Raw genomic sequence first — 23,948 nt, forward strand, 5'->3', positions numbered from 1 at the left:
CTAGAATACTATCTCCAGCATATTGACAAGTTGGAATGTGCAAAGGAGGACGACCAAGGTGATCAAGGGTCTTATGAGGAATGGTTGAAGGAGCTAGAAATGTTTAGCCTGGGGAAAGGGTGGCTGAGAGGAGATATAATAACCGTCTTCAAAGATAAATATAGGCAATGAATAAAGAACAATAAATGTAATAAATAAGAATAGCAGTTTGGGGGTTACAGTTGAAAGTCTATGTACACTTACTTAAAGGTAAAGGGACCCCTGACCATTAGGTCCAGTTGCTGACGACTCTGGAGTTGCGGTGCTCATCTCGCTTTATTGGCCGAGGGAGCCGGCGTACATGACTAAGCCGCTTCTGGCGAAACAGAGCCGTTTACCTTCCCTCCGGAGCGGTACCTATTTATCTATTTGCACTTGCTTTCAAACTGCTAGGTTGGCAGGTGCAGGGACCAAACAACGGGAGTTCACCCAGTCGCGGGGATTCAAACTGCCAACCTTCTGATCAGCAAGCCCTAGGCTCTGTGGTTTAGACCACAGCGCCGCCCGTGTCCCTTACTTACACGCCACCTGTGTACACTTCCTTACTTTGGTGTAAACATGCACAGGTTTTGCCTGCAAGGCTGCAATCCTAAGCATATTTTCCAAGATATACATTTCACTAAAGATATCTAGGACTAGGCTGCTGGCGTTAATTTCACTCAATTGGTGAGACATTCCTCTAAGGTTTGTTTCCCCCTAAAACTGATCAAACATCAAAAGAATAAAAAGAATGGACACAATCAGTAGAAATCTCATTTGCAGACCCATCAGCAAACATGATGCATATGCCATAATGTACAGTCATAGTCAATATTCCCATTGCAAACCAAGAAAAATAAATGCCCATAAAACTGTCATTTTAAAAACCCCAATAATTACACTTCACTGAACACACCTGCTGTGAATGTTTGCTGTTCTATCAGTTCAGATTTATCCAGCTTAGAGTCTCTGGAAAAATACTGAGGACTCCCTTTAGACAATACATTGCTGTTGTTGACCAATACTGAAACAAGATAAAACTTGTCTAAATTAACTGAGGGTGTTCTGGGGGAGAGACTGGAGCAATACTTCTGATCAGCAGACTGCAGTAGCACCCACTATAGAACCTGCACAGGTTCTTCTCTTCAAGAGACGAAAAGGCTAAGGAGTAAACCCTATACAAATCTGGAGAGGAGTCCCTAAGACAGTTGGGTGGTGTTTTGTTTGCCTCCTTCCGGCAACTTCTGCAGCCAAGCTGGTGCTCTGCTATTCTTTGGACCATGTCAGCCAGGCCAAGAGGGGGGGGGGGGTCTTATCATCTGGGCAGCCCAGAACCTCCACAAACTTTCCCCAGCCTTGCGCCCCAGGGAGCTCACTTCAGTGCCACTAACACAGCCATTTGACTTCACCCCCAAATAATACATGAGAATCTTCCAGCCAGCTTTGCTCAAGGGAAACCTATCTCTGCAAAAGGCCCTCTGTGGACTGCAGCTGTTGCCTAGCATGGAAATAGCCTAGGTATTCATTCCTGTTTTCAGAGACCAAGAGAGCGGTCATATTTATTCTCCATCAGTTCAGAAGAACTGTGGTTCTCCTAACATCTTCCCTCACTCCCAATATATAGGACAAGAACAACAAAAAAGCAATAGAAAACAGGATCAGACAATGGTAAGATAAAAGGCCATTTTTTGAGTAAATAAATTGAGAGGGTCCTAACAACATACCACCTTCCTTACTTGATATCCAGCCTCTGCTGAGTCCCTTAATTCAACCTCTCAGTCCTGGCCTTTCAATCATTCCCCTCGAGAATGCCAATCAAGACTAATGAGGACATGGTAGACAGTGAATCCCTCAAGTCAGGCAGAAACAAACCCTCAGGCCTATCATGCTTTTCCCTGGCATGACATCTTCACATATCGAGGTGGAGAAAGAAGGATCCTGACAGGCAGCTGCATAATTTGCTGGGGCTTTTGCCGGGGCTGGCTCACCCATGAGGCAAGGTGAAGCAAGTGCCTCGGGCAGCAGCATCCACAGAGGCAGCAGGCCGCCAAGGAATGCATTGTCTGCTGCTGGCGACAACAACTGCAGGGCACTCCTTGGAGGCTGACTCTACCACCTCCTTGGCACCGTCCCTCAATACCTCTTCATGAATGGGAGGCACTGCTGGTCTCCTCCCATCCCAAGGTTGGAAATGGCAGGGGCTGCCATCAGGGGTGTCCTGGGCTCTGCCTGGTGTGATTCAGAGCAAGTCCCTTTCCCCCGCAAAGGCCTTTGATTCCCACTTCAACCATCAGGTAAGGATGCCTTGATTCCCCTGCTTGTTCCCAATGTACATCTTCACTCCCCACTTGTCCCTGATATAGATCTTCACTCACCCCTTCGTCCCTGGCCAACACCCAAGCAGCTCCAGCATGGATCTGGCCAATACAGAAGAAGAAGCAATTAAGGACCAACATTGAGAACAGGAAATACAAATGTCCAAATAGAAGCCTTTGTGTTCCACTTCCTACACAGGGCTGCCTTCAGATGTTTTCTAAAGGCTGTATATTACTTATCTCCTTGGCTCAGGGGTCACATAACTCCATACCCTCCGACATTTCTCTGATTAAAATAGGGACGCCCTAAGGAAAAGCGGGACATTCCAGGATCAAATCAGAAACCAGGACAGCTTCTGTAAGTCTGGGACTGTCCCTGGAAAATAGGGGCACTTGGAGGGTCTGGAATATAATGTGTACATAACCTAAGAGTATGTTCCAAAAGGTTACTTGATTTTAATTTTAATAGATGTGATTATATTTCCCTTGCAGAATTATATCAATGGACAGTCCTGAATAACTCATTATACATAAGGTGCAAATATTGTAATGAAGAGCCAAGTATCTCTGTTGGCTAAGCAGCTTACAGCCGCCTGACGGTGAAAATAGTAATGTCTCATTGCTACTCAGTGTTGTCCCTTTACGTAAGGATTAGTTAGTAATCTGATCATAAACCGATTAACTTCCAACCAACAGTCCTGGCTTCCAAACACTTCATTTAAGAAGTGGGGTTTCCAGGCAATTCTGCTTTGTGACCTGCTATGCAGCAACCGTGGGGGGTGGAACCACTCCAGGGGGGGCGTAGCAGGAAGAAGCTGGGTGTCCCTGGGGAAAATGACCTGGCAGGGACAGATTAAGCAGCCTTGGCATTCCTGTCCTTTCTCATCACCTTAGGCAGCTAGTGCTTGGGGGCATAGGAGCCAACTCCTAGGGGTCAAGGTCCCTTCGCCCTCCCCCAATATTTGAGGGGGCTACCGCTCCCAAGTTGATGGGCATTGCCATTTAAATAGTGTAGGTGTGCTCCATCATGTGATGGATTATGAGGGGTGTGGTTTACTTGCCCCCCATTTTTTTATTCAAATTGGCACCCCTGCTTGGGGGGGGCCCACATGAGAATCAGGGGTTAAGGTGGGGCAGAGCCTGTTTGCCCCACACAGCTTGCCCTGCCCTGCCTGGCATCTGCACATGGAATAGGGTGGATGGTGCCAACTTTGCTCAGGCAGCAAAATGTTTTGGGCTGGCACCAGTCTCCTCCCAAGGGTGCTTTGCGAGCCAGAATCCATGAATTATGGCAACATTCGTTACTCAAAATTCAAGCTATTATTTTGTATTTGCTCCCATCCCTTCCCCTCCTCTGATTCCTCTGTGTGTGTGTGTGTGTGTGTGAGAGAGAGAGAGAGAGAGAGAGAGAATAGTATGAACCCAAGGTAGCCTTTGTGATGTGTCTTTCAGCTCCCCTCAGTCCCAGTGGTCAAGGATGATGTTGATCATCATCATCATCACTTTTAATTTATATACCGTCTTTCTATCTTACGATACTCAAGGCGGTTCACAAACTGAAGAAACAAAGAATGTACACCTTAAAACAATCTAATGAAATACAAAAATGTCATAATAAAGCATAGGGACGCGGGTGGCGCTGTGGTCTAATCCACGGAGCCTAGGACTTGCCGATCAGAAGGTCGGCGGTTCGAATCCCCACAACGGGGTGAGCTCCCTTTGCTCGGTCCCTGCTCCTGCCAACCTAGCAGTTCAAAAGCACGTCAAAGTGCAAGTAGATAAATAGGTACCACTCCTGCGGAAGGTAAACAGCATTTCTGTGTGCTGCTCTGGTTCGCCAGAAGCGGCTTAGTCCTGCTGGCCACATGACCCGGAAGCTGAACACCGGCTCCCTCGGCCAATAAAGCAAGATGAGCGCCGCAACCCCAGAGTTGATCACGACTGGACCTAATGGTCAGGGGTCCCTTTACCTTTACCTTTACACCTTATAACAATCTAATGCAATACAAAAATGTCATAATAAAGCATAGCTTTAGAATAAGCAACCTACATCAAATAAAGTAACATTCAACATTCATTAGAATAGTATAGAATAATAATATCAGCATATAAAAATTAAACAGAAACCCTCTCTTAACAATTACAATAAATAATTTCTAAGCTCTAATCAATAAAAAAGACGGCAAGTAACAGTGCATAAAATAATACAATACAAATTGAGAAGCAGGGAATGGAGGGTGGGGCAAGGCAGGCGGAAGAAGGCCTTGCCTGCTGGAGTCTCTCCCCGCTCAGTTCTTCCTCCAGGACCAGCTCCCTCATGAGGACTCCTAGGGCCAGGAATTGTAGTCCAGTAACATGGAGCTCATCATGCTGGCTACCATTGTAATTAACCTGCCATTCAGAGTTGATATGAATGTAACTGCAGTGATATATGTGAAGCACTCTGAACACTTTAGCTTATCGATCTTAATTTGCTCTTCTCCCTGCTGCTTTTTTCACACATGAATTTGAAACAGTTTCGTTGTGTGAGGGGTTTAGGTTTCCAAGGAGTTGGAAAGCAGAGAATGTTCCTTAACAGTCAGCCGACCAAGCTGCCAGGGTCGCCTTTTCCTTAGGGAAATGCCAGGTAAACGGCTCACAAAGTTGTAATCTACTTTGAAGGGCTTAGAAGGATGTTGCAAATTTTACATTAGAATGCAATTGAGAGGTGGCCAGTGAGCCTGCCTCGCAGGAAGGCTAGGAAACTGTCCTTCATCCCTCCCTTTCACTCTGCAAATGAGCTCTAATCTCTTTATTAAAAGGCTCAGACAGGCGCAAAATCCCGCTTGCAGAAATCATGTGTGCGACAGATGTTCAGGGCAGTATTCTCTTACACCCTGTTGACATCATCTTCTGCACCATAGTAACAGCAACCCACCTCCTGCATCCTTCAGGGCATCTGTTCTGCGAGAGGCACAGTTTTCTTTTGCCTCTTGTCCACCTTGTGGGAAGGCTGGTTGCTTAGCAGAGCTCCTTGGCGATGACAAGCTCGCTTTCAGGGGGCCTCCAAGGGCAAAACCTCCCTTTGAATCTTGGCTGGGAGTCCTGCAATACTTGCTCCCTGCCTGGCAGGCTTTTCCCAACTGGCCTGAGATGGTGGAGACCTGACTGACTCCAGCAACAAAAGCTGAGGCTGATGAACAGACTCTTGGGCTGGGGTGTTATTTGGGTTTTTTTGTTGCTGTTATTTATATTAATTTTTTGTAACTTTATTTTTAGATCTTACTATAGTGTACGTCAGTGTGGTGTAGTGGTTAAGAGCGATAGACTCGTAATCTGGGGAACCGGGTTCGCGTCTCCGCTCCTCCACATGCAGCTGCTGGGTGACCTTGGGCTAGTCACACTTCTCTGAAGTCTCTCAGCCCCACTCACCTCACAGAGTGTTTGTTGTGGGGGAGGAAGGGAAAGGAGAATGTTAGCCGCTTTGAGACTCCTTCAGGTAGTGATAAAGCGGGATATCAAATCCAAACTCTTCTTCTTGTTGTTCAGTTTTGTTGGGTATTTTTGATGTGTTTTATTTATTGTTATTTTTCATGTTGTAAGCTGCCTTGAGCATAGTTTCAGCTATGGAAAGGCAGCATCTCAGCAAAAATTGTGTGCTGTGTAAAACCTCAATAATGGGCAGGTATTCAAATTCAAGACACCTGCAACAGCTTCAATATTTGACAGTCCTTCCCAAAGCAAGCAAGAACTCATGGTGGTGTGGTGTGCCGGAGGGAGAGACGGGCAGTTGGCACTTCCACATTAAAATGTTTACCATGCAAAAGTTTACAACAGGCTCTGGTTGGCATTCCCAATCGGCTCCATCCCACTATGGTCTTGGCATGTGTGAACTGCGTCATCACTTAAAACAGGAGGGGGAAAATATTTTTCAGATGATGACTCACATCACTCTGGTGGAAAGCTCTCAGTGCCTGCATGCCAGTAGTGGACAGGGCCATATCAAAAAGTGAGCGGCTTCGGAATCATATGCATATCATATGTTTCCCTGCTTCTCAGGGAAACAAGTGACATACATTTAGTATTTTGTAACTCCAATAGTTTCATTTCCATTTCTTCATAGGCTTTTCTTCCTTTTGTACAGTCTTTTGCTTGTTCGTTTTTAAAAGCTCTCCAACGCTCTTGTCTTGGTTGTGCAAAAAGTGCTCGGTAATCCTGGTAGAAGAATGTAAATGAAGTCAACGCACTATTGAGCAGCAAGCCCTGCTTTAGCTCTATGTAAAGTCTCAAGCTTCAAAATGCAGTTACGTTCTGAAAATTGCAAGCAAACAGCTGCAAAATGCATGGATGGCAGTTTGTGTATTTTCATTTTCTTTTTTTTCCTTTTGCCATCCAACTGTCTTCAAAACTCCACTCTGGATTTGTGTAGGAGCCACACCTTAGCCTTTTCTTCTCCCAATGATGTCCCGCAAGGCAGCAGATACAGATTTTTCCTTGGTGCTTATTCCCAAAGGCCTTTTCATGAATGAATATGGTTGCAAGGCAGCCTTGCAAGGCAAGGTTTAGGATCAGAGTTTTCCTTCTCCTAGAGGGGCTACCTTTCCAAGTGGAGAAGCCACATCTGCCTCTCACTTTCCTCTACAGCATATGCCTTTTTGGCTATTGGACCCACTATTGGTCTCGTCCGCTCAGCCCATTGGAGGTTGTCTTTGCATTCAAGGACTTCCTTAGCTCACCGAGGGTTTGAGGCGAAGCCATTTCTAGCGTGTGGTCACCGTCAGGGGCATCTTACCCATAGAGGCTAGTGGCGCAGGGCGCCAGGGCACCAAGTTCTGGAGGGCTCCAGGGAAGAGGCGGAGGTTGGATGTGGCACCTCCTAGCATCAGCTTGCCACCCTCACCCACCTCTGCCATGCCGCGCCCAGAGCCTCCATCTGCCGTGGCCACCATGGCACAAAGTGTCCAGCCGAGCTGGGAGGCGCCATGTCCAGCCCCTGCCTCTTCCCCACTGGAGGAGCCGCCCTCTAGCCACTGTCCGCCTCCTCCAGCCCCGCCGGCAGCGCTGTCCTCCCTAAAAAACTCTGGGAAACGGGGGGCAGGCAAAGGGAGCTTTGCACCACGGCGCCGGATATGCTTAAGACGGCCCTGGTCACCGCCACATGCCAGGAGCTTCTGGGAGCCACAAGTAAGAGTTGAATGCAGGGTGGGGGCCAAAGGTGGACAAACGACCCCAAAAGGAGCACGTCATGTTCACAAGCAGAGTTCTACCCCTCCCCTAACTTCCCATACTTACGCAACCGTTAGCCATAACCTAATCCCTAGACCAAAGAGCAGCACCTGGAAGAGATAACTGCTCAGTCCCCTCTCCTCCTTGGCAACTACTATCAAAGTATAAAGCGCAGCCCCAAGAATGTTAGTTACGGTATTTTTCGCTCTATAAGGCGCACCAGACCACAAGACGCACCTAGTTTTTAGAGGAGGAAAACAAGAAAAAAAATATTCTGAATCTCCACTACACAGTGAAAGCAGCAATCCCCCTTGCTGTTCTGGCTTCTGGGATAGCTGTGCAGCCTGCATTCACTCCATAAGACGCACACACATTTCCCCTTACTTTTTAGGAAGGAAAAAGTGAGTCTTATAGAGCAAAAAATACGGTATTTCCCCAACACCAACACCTTTCAATGTGAAAAAGTTGAATAAAGACACCACATAAAATCCTGGCTGCGTGACTCATGCCATGAAGCTGGGACTCCCTCATCCCTTGCTGATTTGCAAATGTGATCTCATGTGTGTTGAGATTCCTGCATTGCAGGGGGTTGGACTAGATGACCCTCGGAGCCCCTTGCAACTCTCCAATTCCATGATTCTATGTCTACAACTGAAGTCAAGTCCTTAAGGATCTTTAGGGGCTCATGAGAGTAAACAGTCTCCTCCTCTCTTCGGACTTTTTCTTTCTTTCCTTTTTAGCATGCCTGCTATACACAGAGACAGTAACTGATTTAACAATGTATGAGCGAATGTAGGAATGTCTAAATTTGAGTTACAGAGTCAACAAAATCTGTCCTATTGTTCGTTTTCAATAGAGACTGTTCTGAATTGCGCCCAAGGGACAGATCTGTGTGTCTCCCTCTCCACTGCTCTTAAGAGTGCCCCAAATCTGCCAGCAGACTTGCCACATACATTGCAAAGATGCCCCCACTAGCCTGGAGCCCACTGGGCAGCTGAGACTGGAACCAGAACAATTCCCCGTTGGCAGTGACTGCAGAAGCTCAGCTACCCCTGTTTCCCCAGGCGTGCCCCAAGGAGCGCCGAGGCAACTTAGAACAATTATCACAGCACTCCCAGTTCTGACTTGGAGTCAAGCTTGACCCTTTTAATTAGAAAATGTAATTAAATGGCAAGGGAACCCAGCCAGGCAAATTAAAGGAAAAGTTAAGTCAATATGAAGGATTACAGCGAGAAGGCGAGAGGATGAAGGTGGGGAGCACTGCCCTCTGCTGCACCAAAGCAAAACCACCAAAACCCGGGGAATTTCCACGGTGCCAGGGACAAGAGAAAGAAAAAGAAAGAAGCGGAACAGGAAAAAGAGAATGGTGATCTGTGAGCAAAGTGAGAGGCAATGCTCAAACACAGAGGGCCACCAAAAGGCAGAAACTTTAAGAGCAAGCATACAAAAACAACAACCCTTTGGACCGGTTTTTGGGATGCTGTGGAAAGAGGCTGGGGCAGGGAAAGGGAAGCAAGAAAGGAGTGATTTCCATCCCGTCACGTGTTACAGTTATAGAATCATAGAATTGTAGCATTGGAAGGGACCCTGAGGGTCATCTAGCCCAACCCCTGCAATGCAGGAATCTCAACTAGATCATACATGACAGGTGGCCATCCAACCTCTGCTTTTAAACTTCCAATGAAGGAGACTCCACCACATCTTGTGGGAGTCTGTTCCACTGTCAAACAACTCTTAGTGTCTGAAAGTAATTCCTGGTGATTAATCAGAAGCTCTTTTCTCATAACCTTGGTGAAGACTTGAGGTTTTCACCCCCCAAAAATTTTTTGATTGAGTTTTGATTGAAATGAGACTGCATTTTAATGTTTTAATGTTGTATTTTAATCTTGTTTTTTAAGCTGCATTTCAATCAGTTGTTTTTATATTTGTTGTTAGCCACCCTGAGCCCGGTCTTGGCTGGGGGGGCGGAGTATAAATAAAAATTATTATTATTATTATTATTATTATTATTATTATTACTACTACTACTACTACTACTACTACTATTACTACTACTACTACTACTACTACTACTACTATTACTACTACTACTACTACTACCTGACTTGTTTTTGAGAAACCCATGCTGGGTCTTCGTAATCACAGAATCCTTTTCAAAGTGCTTACAAACCAACCGCTTGAACCCTTATATTTCAGCTTGATCACTGTGATCATCTGCTAGAGCATCGCTGGTCGTTCCCCATGTTGGGAAGGCTCATTTGACAAGGAACTGAGTCTTTAGTGTCATCATAAAATCACAGAATTGTGGCGTTGGTATTGGCCCCCAAGGGGGTCATCTAGTCCAACTGACTGCAATGCAGATACCATGGCTAAAGTATCCCTCACAGATTACCACCCAACCTCTGCCCAAAAACGTTCAACGAAGGAAAGCCCACCACCCTCCAAGATTACTTATTCCACCACTGAACAGCTCCCATCCCCAGAAAGTTCCCACTAATATTTAGTTGGGATCTCATTTCTTGTCATATTTCTACTGCATGAGCTTCATTTAAAAGTCTGAGGCTCCTTTTATCCCCTCGCAAATTCCACTCTTTTGGAGGGACTGACAGGTGGTGACCTCCCTTAACCCCATGCCTTAAACTTTTACTTCTGCCCCCACCACAACCTGGGGAAGCCTTAATTAAGCCAAAGCAGCACCCCTATTCCAATGGCCTCCATCCCATTATCTGATCTGATCTGGTTGGGCTGTTCTTTCGACGGGGTTGGTAGGACCTCTCTGTTTCCTTATTCAACTCTTGAAAACAAGTCTCTTCTCTTTGCAAGTGGCACAGTCTTCACAATATCAACCATGCCTTAAGAGATTGGATAGGGTTGCTGGGTGGAGGGGGCAGATCAATTGACTTCTGGGCCTGGCCCCACACAGCCCAGCCCACTGTCTATTCCTGGTGCAGGAACTAGACATCCCTGATGCCCTGGTAAATGGCATGCCCAAAGGAATCTCCTGTTGGCCTCTGGAGTTTGTATGCAACAGCAGAAGTAAACTTTGGTTAATTTGAAGACTGAGACTTAGTACAGTGGTACCTCGGGTTACAGACGCTTCAGGTTACAGACTCCGCTAACCCAGAAATAGTGCCTCAGGATAAGAACTTTGCTTCAGGATCGTGGAACAGAAATCGTGTGGTGGCGGCACAGCGGCAGTGGGAGGCCCCATTAGCTAAAGTGGTGCTTCAGGTTAAGAACAGTTTCAGGTTAAGAACGGACCTCCGGAACGAATTAAGTTCTTAACACGAGGTAAAAGGTAAAGGTAAAGGGACCCCTGACCATTAGGTCCAGTTGTGGCCGACTCTGGGGTTGCAGCGCTCATCTTGCTTTACTGACTGAGGGAGCCGGCGTTTGTCCGCAGACAGCTTCCAGGTCATGTGGCCAGCATGACTAAGCCGCTTCTAGCGAACCAGAGCAGCGCACAGAAACGCCGTTTACTTTCCCGCCATAGCAGTACCTATTTATCTACTTGCGCTTTGATGTGCTTTCAAACTGCTAGGGTGGCAGGAGCTGGGAACGAGCAACGGGAGCTCACCCCGTCGCAGGGATTCGAACCGCCGACCTTCTGACGGCAAGTCCTAGGCTCTGTGGTTTAACCCACAGTGCCACCCACGTCCCTTAACCCAAGGTACCACTGTATAAAATAATGAAACTGGTGTTTATAAAGGAAAGTGCATTCTTCATAGGAAAGGGTTCTGGATAACTAACCAGCTGGAGGGACAAAGAAGCCAGGTTGCCTTCTTTTCTATCAAAAGGCATCCACAAAGACCTCAGAAGTGTGAGGAGAGAGGCGAAAGCAAACCGGGATGCATGCAGCCAACATGCATCCCTTGGACTTCAAAGGACAGGTCAGCACAGAGATCAAAGGAAAAGAGGCAGAACAGGAATCTTGAGGTCTCCCACTCGATCTGCGATCTGCCTTAACTGCACAGAGACCCTTCTAAGCAGCATCTCAGCATCCCAACATCTCATGCAAGAGGACCTAGAAAGAATCTGAGGACCAGAGTGCTAAGCAGCATCTACAGTTTGGCTCACCAACTTGTGTCAGCTGCAATTGCACTTTCATTTTATCCGTTTCAGCTTTCTGCTTCGGATATGCTTGTAATATGGGTTATGTCAGGTGACCATCTATCTTTGTGGACCTGAAATCACACAGGTGACTTATAACAGCATGCAATTACACCTAAGGAGTTTTTGCCCCTCAGCCCAACCATTTGGCTCTCTCAAGACTTTGTATTATAAATGGGCATGGCTTAAGGCAGGCTTCCACAACCTTGGCCCTCCAGATGTTTTTGGCCTACAACTCCCATGATCCCTAGCTAGCAGGACCAGTGGTCAGGGATGATGGGAACTGTAGTCTCAAAACATCTGGAGGGCCGAGGTTGAGGAAGCCTGCCTTAAGGTAGCATTAGTAGATCTGCACTGGTAGCCTGTTTGCTGCCAAGCTATGTTCCAAGTATATATAACTCTTAACAGCTTGGAACCAGTTTACTTAGGGATCACTTTATGGAACTGGCACTCTTTTTAAAAAATATAAGAAACGTTTTTATTTATTTTTCATGGTACAGAAGATTTTGAGAAAATAATTGTTACAACAGTAAACAAAACAAAACAAAAAAACCTTTCCCCAATATAATTACAGACTTTTGTCATGCTATGTAAGGACGTTTCATTTGATTTTCCCACAAGTGTTGGGTGGATTGCTCCCAGAGCCTGAACAATTTATGTATACAATAAACGTATGTCACATGTTATAAAAGAAATAGGGATTGTGTTTGCCCTTTGCTACTCTGACCTGACATGATAGTTTCTCAGTCAGTGCTATTGACAATATCCTAGTGTATCAAGAATTGATGTTAAGTCCAATGCTGGTTTTCCATATGGGCAGCTGTCAATGGAAACGATAAGTCAGGGGTAGGCAACCTAAGGCCCAGGGGCTGGATGCGGCCCAATCGCCTTCTCAATCCGGCCCGTAGACGGTCCAGGAATCAGTGTGTTTTTACATGAGTAGAATGTGTCCTTTTATTTAAAATGCATCTCTGGGTTATTTGTGGGGCCTGCCTGGTGTTTTTACATGAGTAGAACGTGTGCTGTTGTTTAAAATGCATCTCTGGGTTATTTGTGGGGCATTGGAATTTGTTCATCCCCTTGCAAAAAAATATAGTCCAGCCCCCCACAAGGTCTGAGGGACAGTGGACCGGCCCCCTGCTGAAAAAGGTTGCTGACCCCTGGGCTAAGTGGTCATCATTGGGGTAACCTGGAAAGGGTTGGGGCTGTAATCCAAGTAGTGCCAGTGCAAGAGACACTTCAATTGTTCTGTTACATATCAAGCTTATTTCTTTGAAGACAGCACTCCAGAAAGGTTTGATGACATCGCAAAACCACCACATATGGAAACACTGATTTTCTTCTAGAAAAGTGTGCTGAAGTTGTTACAGTAAGTACCACACTTTTAACTAGTGCATTTGACCATGATAAATGTAGGTCTTTACAAGATCTAAGGCCCCATTGTCCCTGTAAAAGTAATGGTGTGAAGTTTGCTTTCTTTAGAGCCGACAGATTTTTCATACAGGCTTTTTAAAAAACCATCATCATCACAATATGTGCAGAAATGGGATGAACTGAACTTAGGAATGGAAAAAATGTGAAAACTGATCGATATCAGAACAGTCCATCCCAAGGTGCTTTCCACAGCCAGCCCAGCCTTGGCTCCCAAGCAGCCTTGTTTTATTGATTTAAAGGACTGATTTAGGTACCCTTTCAGTCAAAAGTTTCCTTAGTAGCTCACCCTCCTCCCCACCCCCAAAATTAAACAAGTTACACAAACTGAACAACAGCCAAAATCAATAACTACTAACAGAGCAAAAAGAGGCAAACAAAAGAAGCAATATAAAGGCAGCAGCAGAGGGGGGAAATCAAAGCAGCATCATGGAGAATAAAAATATCTATTAAAAATCCACAAGAATCTAGGAGAAAAGAAATGTGTTCATCTGGAGCCCAAAGGATAACAGAGTCGGTGCCAGCTGAGCATCTCTGAGAAGAGGACTCCATAACTAGGGCGCCATTCCTTAAAATCTTTATGACTGCTCCCTTTAGCTTGAATAAAACTCATCAAATATAATGGGTGTGCTTTAAAAAGATCCATTTCTTTGAATTTGGCTCCTTAATTCCCATAGTTTAAGGTGCAAGTCTATGCACACTTATTACGTTTCTATCCCCCCCCCCCTTTCCTCCACATAGCTCAAGTTGTCTACATCAAGCAGGCCACACGTTGGATCTGATCTTTGGGGCTGGCATAGATGTGATCATGCTCCCTGCTGTGGAAGTGCCATGGTCTGATCACTACGCTCTGAAAGCCAAGATAGACTTCCCGCTCCTCCCCAGCTCGGGTGGCGAACCCATTTGGGCTCGTCCGCGAAAACTGATGGATCCTGATAGATTCCGACAAGCCTTGCGGAACCCTGCTCCTCCTGGCGACTCATTAGATGACCTTGTTGAGGACTGGAATAACCGGCTCTTGGCAGCCATTGATGAGATCACGCCTAAGCGCCCTCTGCGACCCCGTCGAAACCGGGCCCCTTGGTTTACTGAGGAGCTCCGGAAAATGAAGCGGGATCTCAGACGGCTAGAGCGAGTATGGCGATGGACTCGTGACGGAGCCTCAAGAACATCTTATAGGATGCTTATGAAAGCCTATGAGATGGCTATGAAAGCTGCTAAGAAATCTTACTTTGCAGCTTCCATTGCATCCGCTAGCTCTCACGCGGCACAACTTTTTAAAATAATTAGGTCAATAACGTCCTTAGGAGGACAACCAAATTTAAGCACAAATCCGACCCACAGCTGTGAGGCATTCGCGAGTTTTTTTGCGGAGAAAGTCCTGTTGCTCCGCCGTGACCTCCCTGCCAATTTAGATACAGTGACTGAACTGGAGGCCCCTCGACTGACTTCAGGTCCAGTGTTGGACCATTTCGATCAGATACTCCCTACTGATGTGGATAGATTCCTCCAAGTTGGTAGGCCCACCACCTGCCTCCTTGATCCGTGCCCGTCTTGGCTGATTAGGGAGTGTCCAGATGTCGCGCGGACCCCCCTGGTTGAAATTATCAATTTGTCCCTTGACACGGGGACGTTCCCAGGGGAACTGAAGGAAGCAGTGGTGTGTCCACTCTTAAAAAAAACTTCATTAGATCCCTTAGACCTATCCAATTACCGCCCAGTTTCAAATCTTCCATACCTGGGTAAGGTAATTGAGAGAGCGGTTGCTGAACAGCTTGGTAGGTTTCTGGAGGAAATATCGGCATTAGATCCATTTCAGTCCGGTTTCCGTCCTGGTTTTGGGACGGAGACGGCTCTGGCTGCCCTAACAGATGATCTCCGTAGACAACTGGATCAAGGCGGGTCAGGACTGCTGATCCTTTTAGATTTGTCAGCAGCCTTTGACATGGTCGATCATGATCTTCTGGACCACCGCCTCGCAGACGTGGGGATACAGGGCATAGCCCGTAACTGGTTGTGCTCTTTTATCTCTGGTCGGGGACAGAGGGTGGCATTAGGGAGGGAAATGTCGTCGCGCCACTCCTTGGTGTGTGGAGTGCCGCAGGGCGCAATTCTCTCCCCGATGCTTTTTAACATCCTTATGCGCCCCCTTGCCCAGATTATCCGGAGCTATGGGCTGGGCTGTCACCAATATGCTGATGACACTCAGCTCTATCTGCTGATGGATGGCCACACTGACTCGGCCCCGAACACACTGACCAGATGCTTGGAAGCTGTGGCTGGATGGTTTCGTGGGAGCCGATTGAAACTAAATCCTTCGAAGACAGAGGTCCTATGGCTAGGTCGGGATGGCATGGGGATGAGGGACCAACTCCCTTCTCTTGCGGGGGCCCAATTAGTGCCATTGCCTTCCGTTAAGAGTTTGGGTGTAATCCTTGATGCCTCCCTTTCCATGGAGGCGCAAGTTACAGCAACAGCCAAGGCGACATTTTTCCACCTTCGCCGCATCAAGCAGTTGGTCCCTTACCTTTCCCGCCCCGACCTGGCCACAGTGATCCATGCGACGGTCATCTCCAGGCTTGACTACTGTAATTCGCTCTATGCGGGGCTGCCCTTGAAGCTGTCCCAGAAACTCCAACGGGTACAGAATGCTGCAGCGAGGCTCCTCACGGGGTCTCTGCCATGGGAGCATATTCACCCAGTGCTTTTCAAGCTGCACTGGCTCCCGGTGGAATACAGGGTCAGATTTAAGGTGCTGCTTTTGACCTTTAAAGCCCTTCACGGCCTAGGACCCTCGTACCTACGGGACCGCCTCTCCTGGTATGCCCCACGGAGAGCCTCAAGGTCCATAAATAATAACACCCTAGTGGTCCCAGGCCCTAAAGAAGTTAGATTGGCTTCAACCAGAGCCAGGGCCTTTTCAACTCTGGCTCCGGCCTGGTGGAACGCTCTGCCTCATGAGACCAGGGCCCTGCAGGATCTGATTTCTTTCCGCAGGGCCTGTAAGACAGAGTTGTTCCGCCTGGCCTTTGGCTTGGAGCCAATTTGAGCCCTCCCTCTCTCTCTCTCTCTCTCTCTCTCTTTTTTTCTCCTCTTTCTTTCTTTTCCTTCTCCTGCGATGAGGCTACATTTTAATATTTTAATGTTCCATTATTTTAATGTTGTATTTTATTTTTGTTTTTAAGTTGTAATCATTCATCTTGTTTTTATTATTGCTTGTAAGCCGCTCTGAGCCCGGCCTTGGCTGGGGAGGGCGGGGTATAAATAAAAAATTATTATTATTATTATTATTATTATTATTATTATTATTATTATTATTACATGGTCCTCCCTTGCCACCATTTTCTCACAACATCCATTTGAAGATAGGTTAGGCTGAGATTCAGTCACCTAGTGAGCTCCATGACTGGGTTTGGGCTTGCATCTCACTGTCCCTAGTCCTTGTCCAATACTCCATCCCAGCCTTTCTCAGCCTTGGGTTCCCAGATGCTGTTGGACTACAATTCCCATGATCCCTGACCTAGCCAGGGATGATGGGAGTTGTAGTCCAGCAACTTCTGGGGACCCCTGGTTGAGGAAGTCTGCTCTAACCACTGCACCTCATTGGCTCACTCAGAAGCAAATCACAGTCTGTTCAATGGGGCTTGTTGTTCCTGGATAAGCATCCACAGGATTGCGGCCTTAACCACTAAGTGCTAATCCAGTTCTCTCCATGATCATTTACAGTATAGTTCAAACTTGGGGTTGGGGAAACAGCTGGAGGTTGACAAGTGTGCACACACACAAAGCTTGCCAGCCCTGTTAGCTTGATACGATCTACTGCCTTCCTGCAGTAATGACAGCAGAGGGCACTCCTGTACCATCTCCCTCTTTGCTAATGCTACCTGCTGTGGATGGATGTGGGCACTTGCCACAAACCTGGCATTCAACTTGTGAAGTTCAGGTTGCAGTCATTCTTCCCACCATGAAGATCATCTTTTCTATACTGCCATACCCAAGGCAGTTTACAAGCTGAAGAAACAACAAAGATCGCACATCTTATAACAATTTGGTTTTTTAAAAGTCATAACAAAAAGATGACTTAAAATGACAACTGATATAAAAATAATTTTCAATAAGGCATTAGAATACGTTGCACAAAAATTAACTCTCAAATATCAATGAACAGAAATACAGTCTCAACAATTACAATAAATCGTAATCAATAAAAACAACCAAGTTACATTTTAAAAGCCAGGTAAAAAGATGACATTGAGCAACAGGGTCACATAACTTATGAAAGTATTGAAGGTATTTTATTCTGAGCTTCTCTTCTCCAGTCCCAGCCGCTTTTGCTGTTCTTCAAGTCATGGTGTGGGAGAGGCCGTTGCTCAACTGGACTTGACTGAGGGTGGAGGAGCCAGGACGATGAGGCAGTTGTAGTTGTTAAAGTGAGATGGATTAGCCAGGGGTTATGGCCACTCACCAGGGCCGGCCCACTCATGAGGCAAGATGAGGTGACTGCCTCAGGCAGCAGGATCCACCGGGGCAGCAGATCTGGCCTTCAAGGAAAGTTCATCTGCTGCCAATGCTGTCGCTGCCACAAAGGCAGCAACAGTTGTGCATGCTCCTTGTAGGACAGGTTTGCCACCTCCTCAGCAGCATCCCCCGCAATGTTGTCCCCCATAGCGGCCTCTTGGCAAATAGGAGGTGTTGCTGGTTTCCTCCCACCCTTAGGAAGGAAATGGTGGGGGCTGCCCTCTGGGGGTTCTGCACTCAGGGGCGGAGGAAGGGGGTGCAGTGGGGGCAAACCGCCCTGGGTGTCCTCGCTGAGGGGGGTGACACATGGTGCACTGCCCGCCCGCAACTCCCAAGCCTACCCCAAGCCGTCGGGGGGCATTCCTCCCTTCCCCCTTCGTTTTGACAGCTTGGGGGAGTCGTGAGCAGGCGGAACGTCAAATGTCCGCCATCGGCGGCTTGCTTTGCCCCCGGCTGCATGGCATGCGAACCACTCCGTGCACCCGAGCGGCTATCCAACGCCTGGGAGGGCACCCTCCACACCCCACACCCCTTGGGAGCGCGCCCACCCTGGGCAGTGCAGGCAAATGCTCCACCACTGTCTGCACCCACCCAGCTTGATTCAGAGCAAGCCTCTTGTGTCCCGCCCCAGTGATGGCTTTTGATTCTCACTTCAACACTCAGGTAAGGTTCCTGCTATTCACTCCTCTGGGTCTATCTAAGTGGGAGTGCTCTTGCAATATTCCTGGCAATAGCACAGGCAGACAAGTGGACAGCTGCCACAAGAGCTGAAATGAAACTTCACATGGTTCCATTTTTAATGCAATTGGGGGGAGCACAAAATTTGCCTCAGAAAACAAGCCACCTCTTGTTTTGAGGCATATTGCACAGTGCTGGGTGCTACTACTCTTCCTTAGCAAGTAGAGGAGGGATTGGATTACTCAACAGATCCCCTCCCTTGAAATGAGATCATGTCATGGATCAGGCTGGAGTTGGGCAAAAGTTGTCCCCATCTTCAAAAGGGGGAAAAAGAAGACCCAGATAACTAGTGACTGGTCTGCTTCACATCTATAGATACCAGGCAAGGTCCTAGAACAGATAATTAAATGGTTGGTCTGCAAGCACTTAGAAGAGGATGCTGTGATTACCAAGTCCCAGCATGTGTTTCTCAAAAACAAGTCATACAAGACAAATCTCTCTTTTTTTATATAGAGTTACAAGCTTGATGGATCAGGGGTATGCTGTGGATGTAGTGTATCTTGACTTCAGTAAGTCTTTGGACAAAGTCCCCAATGATATTCTTGTGGAGAAGCTGGTAAAATGTGGGGTGGACAAGGTAACTGTTACAGTGGTGCCTCGCAAAACGAAAAGAATCTGTTCCGCGAGTCTCTTCGTCTAGCGGTTTTTTCGTCTTGCGAAGCAAGCCCATTGATGGCTTAGCGGATTAGCGCTATTAGCGGTTTAGCGGCTTTTAGCGGCTTTTAGCGGCTTATCAGCTTAGCGGATAAGCAGATAAGCGGCTTAGCGGCTTAGAAAAAGGGGGGAAGGGGGGGAAGTCGGAAAAACTCACAAGACATTTCGTCTTGCGAAGCAAGCCCATAGGGAAATTAGTTTTGCGAAGCGCCTCCAAAACGGAAAACCCTTTCGTCTAGCGGGTTTTTCGTCTTGCGAGGCATTCGTCTTGCGGGCCACCACTGTAGTTGGATTTGTAGCTGGTGACTGACTGAATCCAAAGAGTGCTCACAAATGGTTCCACGTCACACTGGAAAAAAGTGATAAGTAAGGTGCAGCAGGGGATGCGGGTGGCGCTGTGGGTAAAACCTCAGCGCCTAGGACTTGCTGATCGCATGGTCGGCAGTTCGAATCCCCGCGGCAGGGTGTGCTCCCGTCATTCGGTCCCAGCGCCTGCCTATCTAGCAGTTCGAAAGCACCCCCGGGTGCAAGTAGATAAATAGGGACCGCTTACCGCGGGAAGATAAACGGCGTTCCGTGTGCTGCGCTGGCTCACCAGATGCAGCTTGTCACGCTGGCCACGTGACCCGGAAGTGTCTGCGGACAGCGCTGGCTCCCGGCCTAAAGAGTGAGATGAGCACACAACCCTAGAGTCTGGCAAGACTGGCCGGTACGGGCAGGGGTACCTTTACCTTTTACCTTTAAGGTGCTGCAGGGTTCTGTCCTAGGCCGTTCAAAATCTTTATAAACGACTTGGATGAAGAAATTGAGGGGGCGCTCATAAAATTTGCAGGTGACACTAAACTGGGAGGGGTAGCTAATGCTGGAGAAGGAAGAATCAGGACTGAAGATGTCCTTAATAGACTGGAAAACTGGGCCCAAACTAACAAACTGAATTTCAATAAGGACAAATGTTAGGTTCTACACTTAGGCAGGAATAGGCAGCTGTACAATTATGAGATGGGGGACACCTGGCTTGGCAATAGTACACGTCAAAAGGATCTATGGTTTTTAGTAGACCACAAGCTGAACATGAGTCAACAGTGTGATACAGCAGCAGCAAAACAAGCTAATGCTATTCTAGGCTGTATCAACAGAAGTTAGTGTTCTGCTCCAAGGAAGTAATAGTACTGTTCTATTCGGCCTTGGTTAGACCACACCTGGGAGTACTGTGTCTAGTTCTGGTTGCCACAGTTTAGGAAGGATATTGACAAGTTGGAACATGTGCAGAAGAAGGTGACCAAGGGTCTGGAAACCAAGTCTTATGAGAAACAGTTGAGAGAGTTGGGTATGTTTAGCCTGGGAAAGAAGAGACTGAGAGGAGATTTTCATAGAATTATAGAGTTGGAAAGGACCACAAGGGTTAAGATAAGATACTATCTTCAAATATCTAAAGGACTGTCACATGGAGGATGGAACAAGCTTGTTTTCTCCTGCTCTGGAAGGCTGCACCCGAATGAACGACTTCAAGTTGCAAGAAATGAGATCCCAACTAAACATCAGGAAGAACTTTCTGACAGTAAGACAGAAGAAAGGTCTCCCTGGGGATGTTGTTAACTCTCCTTCCTTGTAGGTGTTTACGCAGAGGCTGGATGGCCATCTGTCATGGATTCTTTAGTTGAGATTTGGACTTGTTTATATAAGTTGTTTTATTGTGGTTTAAATTGTATGTTTTAATGCTTGGTTTTTTAAAAAACTGAATTTCTTTATTTACTGTAGACCACTCTGGGAAGGTCCCTGTTTGACCTGTTCTGTCCCTGTTTGACCTTTAAAGCCAGGAGGGGGTGGATCTGCGTCCCTCCAGCTCTCATCAGCAGGGTTCAAAATTAGCAGGGTGCCAGGAGCATTTTGTGCCTAAAGATTCTCCATTTGCGAACACCTTGAAAAGTCTGGGTGCCATTTTTTTGCATTCAAGGATTACTGAAATATGTGTTTTGAAGCCTCAAAGTCTCTGTTAAGGATAGACAATATGTTAAGGAGTTTAACCATAGAGAGTAGAGCGTTTTGAAAACTGAAGTACAGTACCAATATTTTTATTGTAAACACCAAATTAAACATGTATTAACAGTTTCTGCTAGAAATCTGAGATTAACAACATGTCACTTGTGTGAATAGCGTATTAGTTCATGCTTATCAAAATAATAAATAAAAAGTGTTTAGCCCACCTGCCGATGGCAACTAGATGTTCTGTTTCGGTGCCCACAACCCAGGGGCCAGGAGCCTTTTGGCTCCTAGCTTTTCTATCCCAGTTTCCAACCCTGCTCATCAGCCCAGCCTGCAGGGCCAATGGTCAGAGATTATGACAGCTGTTCTTCAGCTAAGTCACATGTTAGCCCCCCTGCTTCAAATTTCCATGTCCTGTTTTTCAGATGCTAACCCGAACATTTCCTCCTCCCCAACTGCAGAAATATTCAAAAAACAAAAAATTGCCTTAAATTCATATTCACATAAGCCAATACCCTGTGCCCCTGCTTGTGAACAGTTCCTGCTCCCCACTAGGGACCCTGAAAAAACACCAAACGCTTAGTCCTCAGTGGGTCAGTTTCAAAGCTTAATTTCACAACTTTGTGTATACTTGAAAGGTGAAGACAGACATAACCATTCTATTTTTTAAATTAATCTTTATTAAATTTTAAGACACATAAATGGGGGGGGGAATTACAGCTGTTGAAACAATATTATACACTTCAAAGAAACAAAATGGCACAACTTATGACTGGCAGCCAATAAAGTACTTTAGAAAGAAAGAAAAATATGCATATAAGACAAAAGTTGGAAATAAATAGCTCTGAGCGTATACCGTATCCCAAACATATCCACTGGGACAGATAAATCTGCTACTCGTTTCTCTCATTGCAAAGTTTATATGTAAAAAATTCAAGTATTTTTTGGTATTTTAGATACATCGTGTGATACGGAAAGGAAAGCCTACATAAGCCAAACCTTATTAGAACTATAGAGTCATAAAATTGTAGAGGTGGAAAGGGACCACAGGGGTCGTGTAGCTCAAACCCTGCAGGAATCTTTTGCCCATTATTTGTTCAAACCCACAACCCTGAGATTAAGAGTCTACCAACTGAGCTAAATGTATTTTTAGGGCAGTGCAGCCACTCTGGAACAGCCCTCACGCCCTGCATCCCAAGCATGATTTTACCTCTTTAGGATCTAGGGGTGGGGCAGAAGGTTGTTCTGCATGTTCACAGCAGAAATTAGCTGCAAACATCACTGGCGGACTGTCCCCTGTGATGGCACCAAGAAATTTCCCCATTCAAATCCACAGAACAGCAAAAATGTGATATGTCCAAGAAATACCTACAAAGATATAACGACGACACAACATCTATGGCAGTGTTTGAATGACCCTTGTGTAAATTAAATACTATTAAATAAGGAAAATGGTCTGATGTGTTATAAGAAAGTACTAGAAATTATAGTAAGGTAAGAAATATAAGTACATTCAATGTCATAAATGTAACTTACGTCAGGAAATGATGGGAAGTCTGTTTTGATGAAATTTAGTTTATTAGATTTTTACTTAGGTTTATTTTTGTTTAGCTAGAAAGTATAAGAAAAGAGCATGTACAAGTTTAAATCAATAGTTAACGGTATAATTATTTAAAGTTGTTATTACTATCATCAGTTTTACCTTCTCTTTGTACATGTACTCAAGATTGTGTATGGATGTCAATTAATAATAATAAAATTATAAAACAAAAACAAATCCACCGACCAGCTTTCTCTTAAAAAAGATATAAGTAATGTACAGATGGTGCTTTTTTTAAAAAAAAAGCCTGCCTGAAGCCTGGATCTGGTGGGGTTGTAGACAAACAATGACATCCGTCAGTCCAACTGGTAAGCTTGGGAAGACACTGGGCTTACCTGCACCTGAGGGAAACACTGTGAGAATCCGAGACATAACTGAGCTGAGGCCCTAATTTGTGCATTTTGTACTGCCAGTGGCATAGCGTGGGGGGTGCAGGGGGGGCCGGCCGCACCGGGCGCAACATCTGGGGGTTAGGGTTAGGGGGCGCAAATCCACGGGTTAGGGGGCGCAAATTACTTGCCTTGCCCCGGGTGCTGACAACCCACGCTACGCCACTGTGTACTGCACTCCCTCGCCCTCGACCACCTGCCCTCCATCCCCTGCTTCCTCAGAGACCAACAGAACCAGAAATCTGGCTCTCTCTTTGTGACATTTGGGTTGACCCTAACAAAGACCAACTGTGGATTTTGGAGCATTTCTCTATGGGTCAACTTGGCGACTGCCTTTGCTTTTTATAGATATAATCGTCACTCCACCCCAAGTTTCATGGGGGGGGGGGGAAAGCAACATCTCAGGCAGGAGACCTAACTCAATTTGTGGCAAGGCAACCATGACAGCCCTGCTCACCTCGTCTGGAGTCACAGCAAGGATGCTGCAGCTCTTCTTCACGTCCTCCTCCAGCTTGCCGGCCTTTGGATTCCGTCTCTGCTGAAGCTTTTCCAGTTCACCAGACTTCAGCCATTGGGGCTGAAGGGACTCTAGGCAGGGCCAGGCGACTGAGCGATGGATGTGCTACCGCCTCCTGGGGCCTGAAAGGGAGAACAGCAATGGGACAGTCAGTGAGGGAAATTTAGCCGAAAGGTCCTCCATCCCCTACTGATGGCTGTTGGTTCACACATGCAAGTGTATCTGTCACCTGATCGCTTATTTTTGATATGCAGTGGCTCATTCAAATATATGACATATGAACTCAGTAGCATGAAACTGGCGCTCGTGGCTGTTTCATTCCCTTTCTCTGTATGCAGAGATCTAAAAACAGCTAACTATGGTTAATTACTTATGTATTTAACCAGAATAGCTGCTGAAGCAACTCTTTGGGGCCCCAGTACATGCCGGCTTTAGAAGCTATGTAAGCAAACCACCTCATTAACCACTCA

At 46.5% G+C, this 23,948-nt stretch overlaps 1 protein-coding gene across 1 annotated transcript in view; it reads right to left on the reverse strand.

Moving 5' to 3' along the window:
* Positions 1-23,948, reverse strand: part of PDE4A (phosphodiesterase 4A) — a 397,337-nt gene that overhangs the window by 345,707 nt on the left and 27,682 nt on the right. Inside the window, exon 2 of the mRNA XM_083718847.1 lies at positions 23,419-23,600. The gene's annotated coding sequence lies outside the window, so the exon portion shown is untranslated. The remainder of the gene's footprint in view (positions 1-23,418; positions 23,601-23,948) is intronic.

The sequence above is a fragment of the Podarcis gaigeae genome (assembly GCF_964106915.1).
Source record: "Podarcis gaigeae genome assembly, chromosome: 17".
Taxonomy (NCBI): Eukaryota; Metazoa; Chordata; class Lepidosauria; order Squamata; family Lacertidae; genus Podarcis; species Podarcis gaigeae.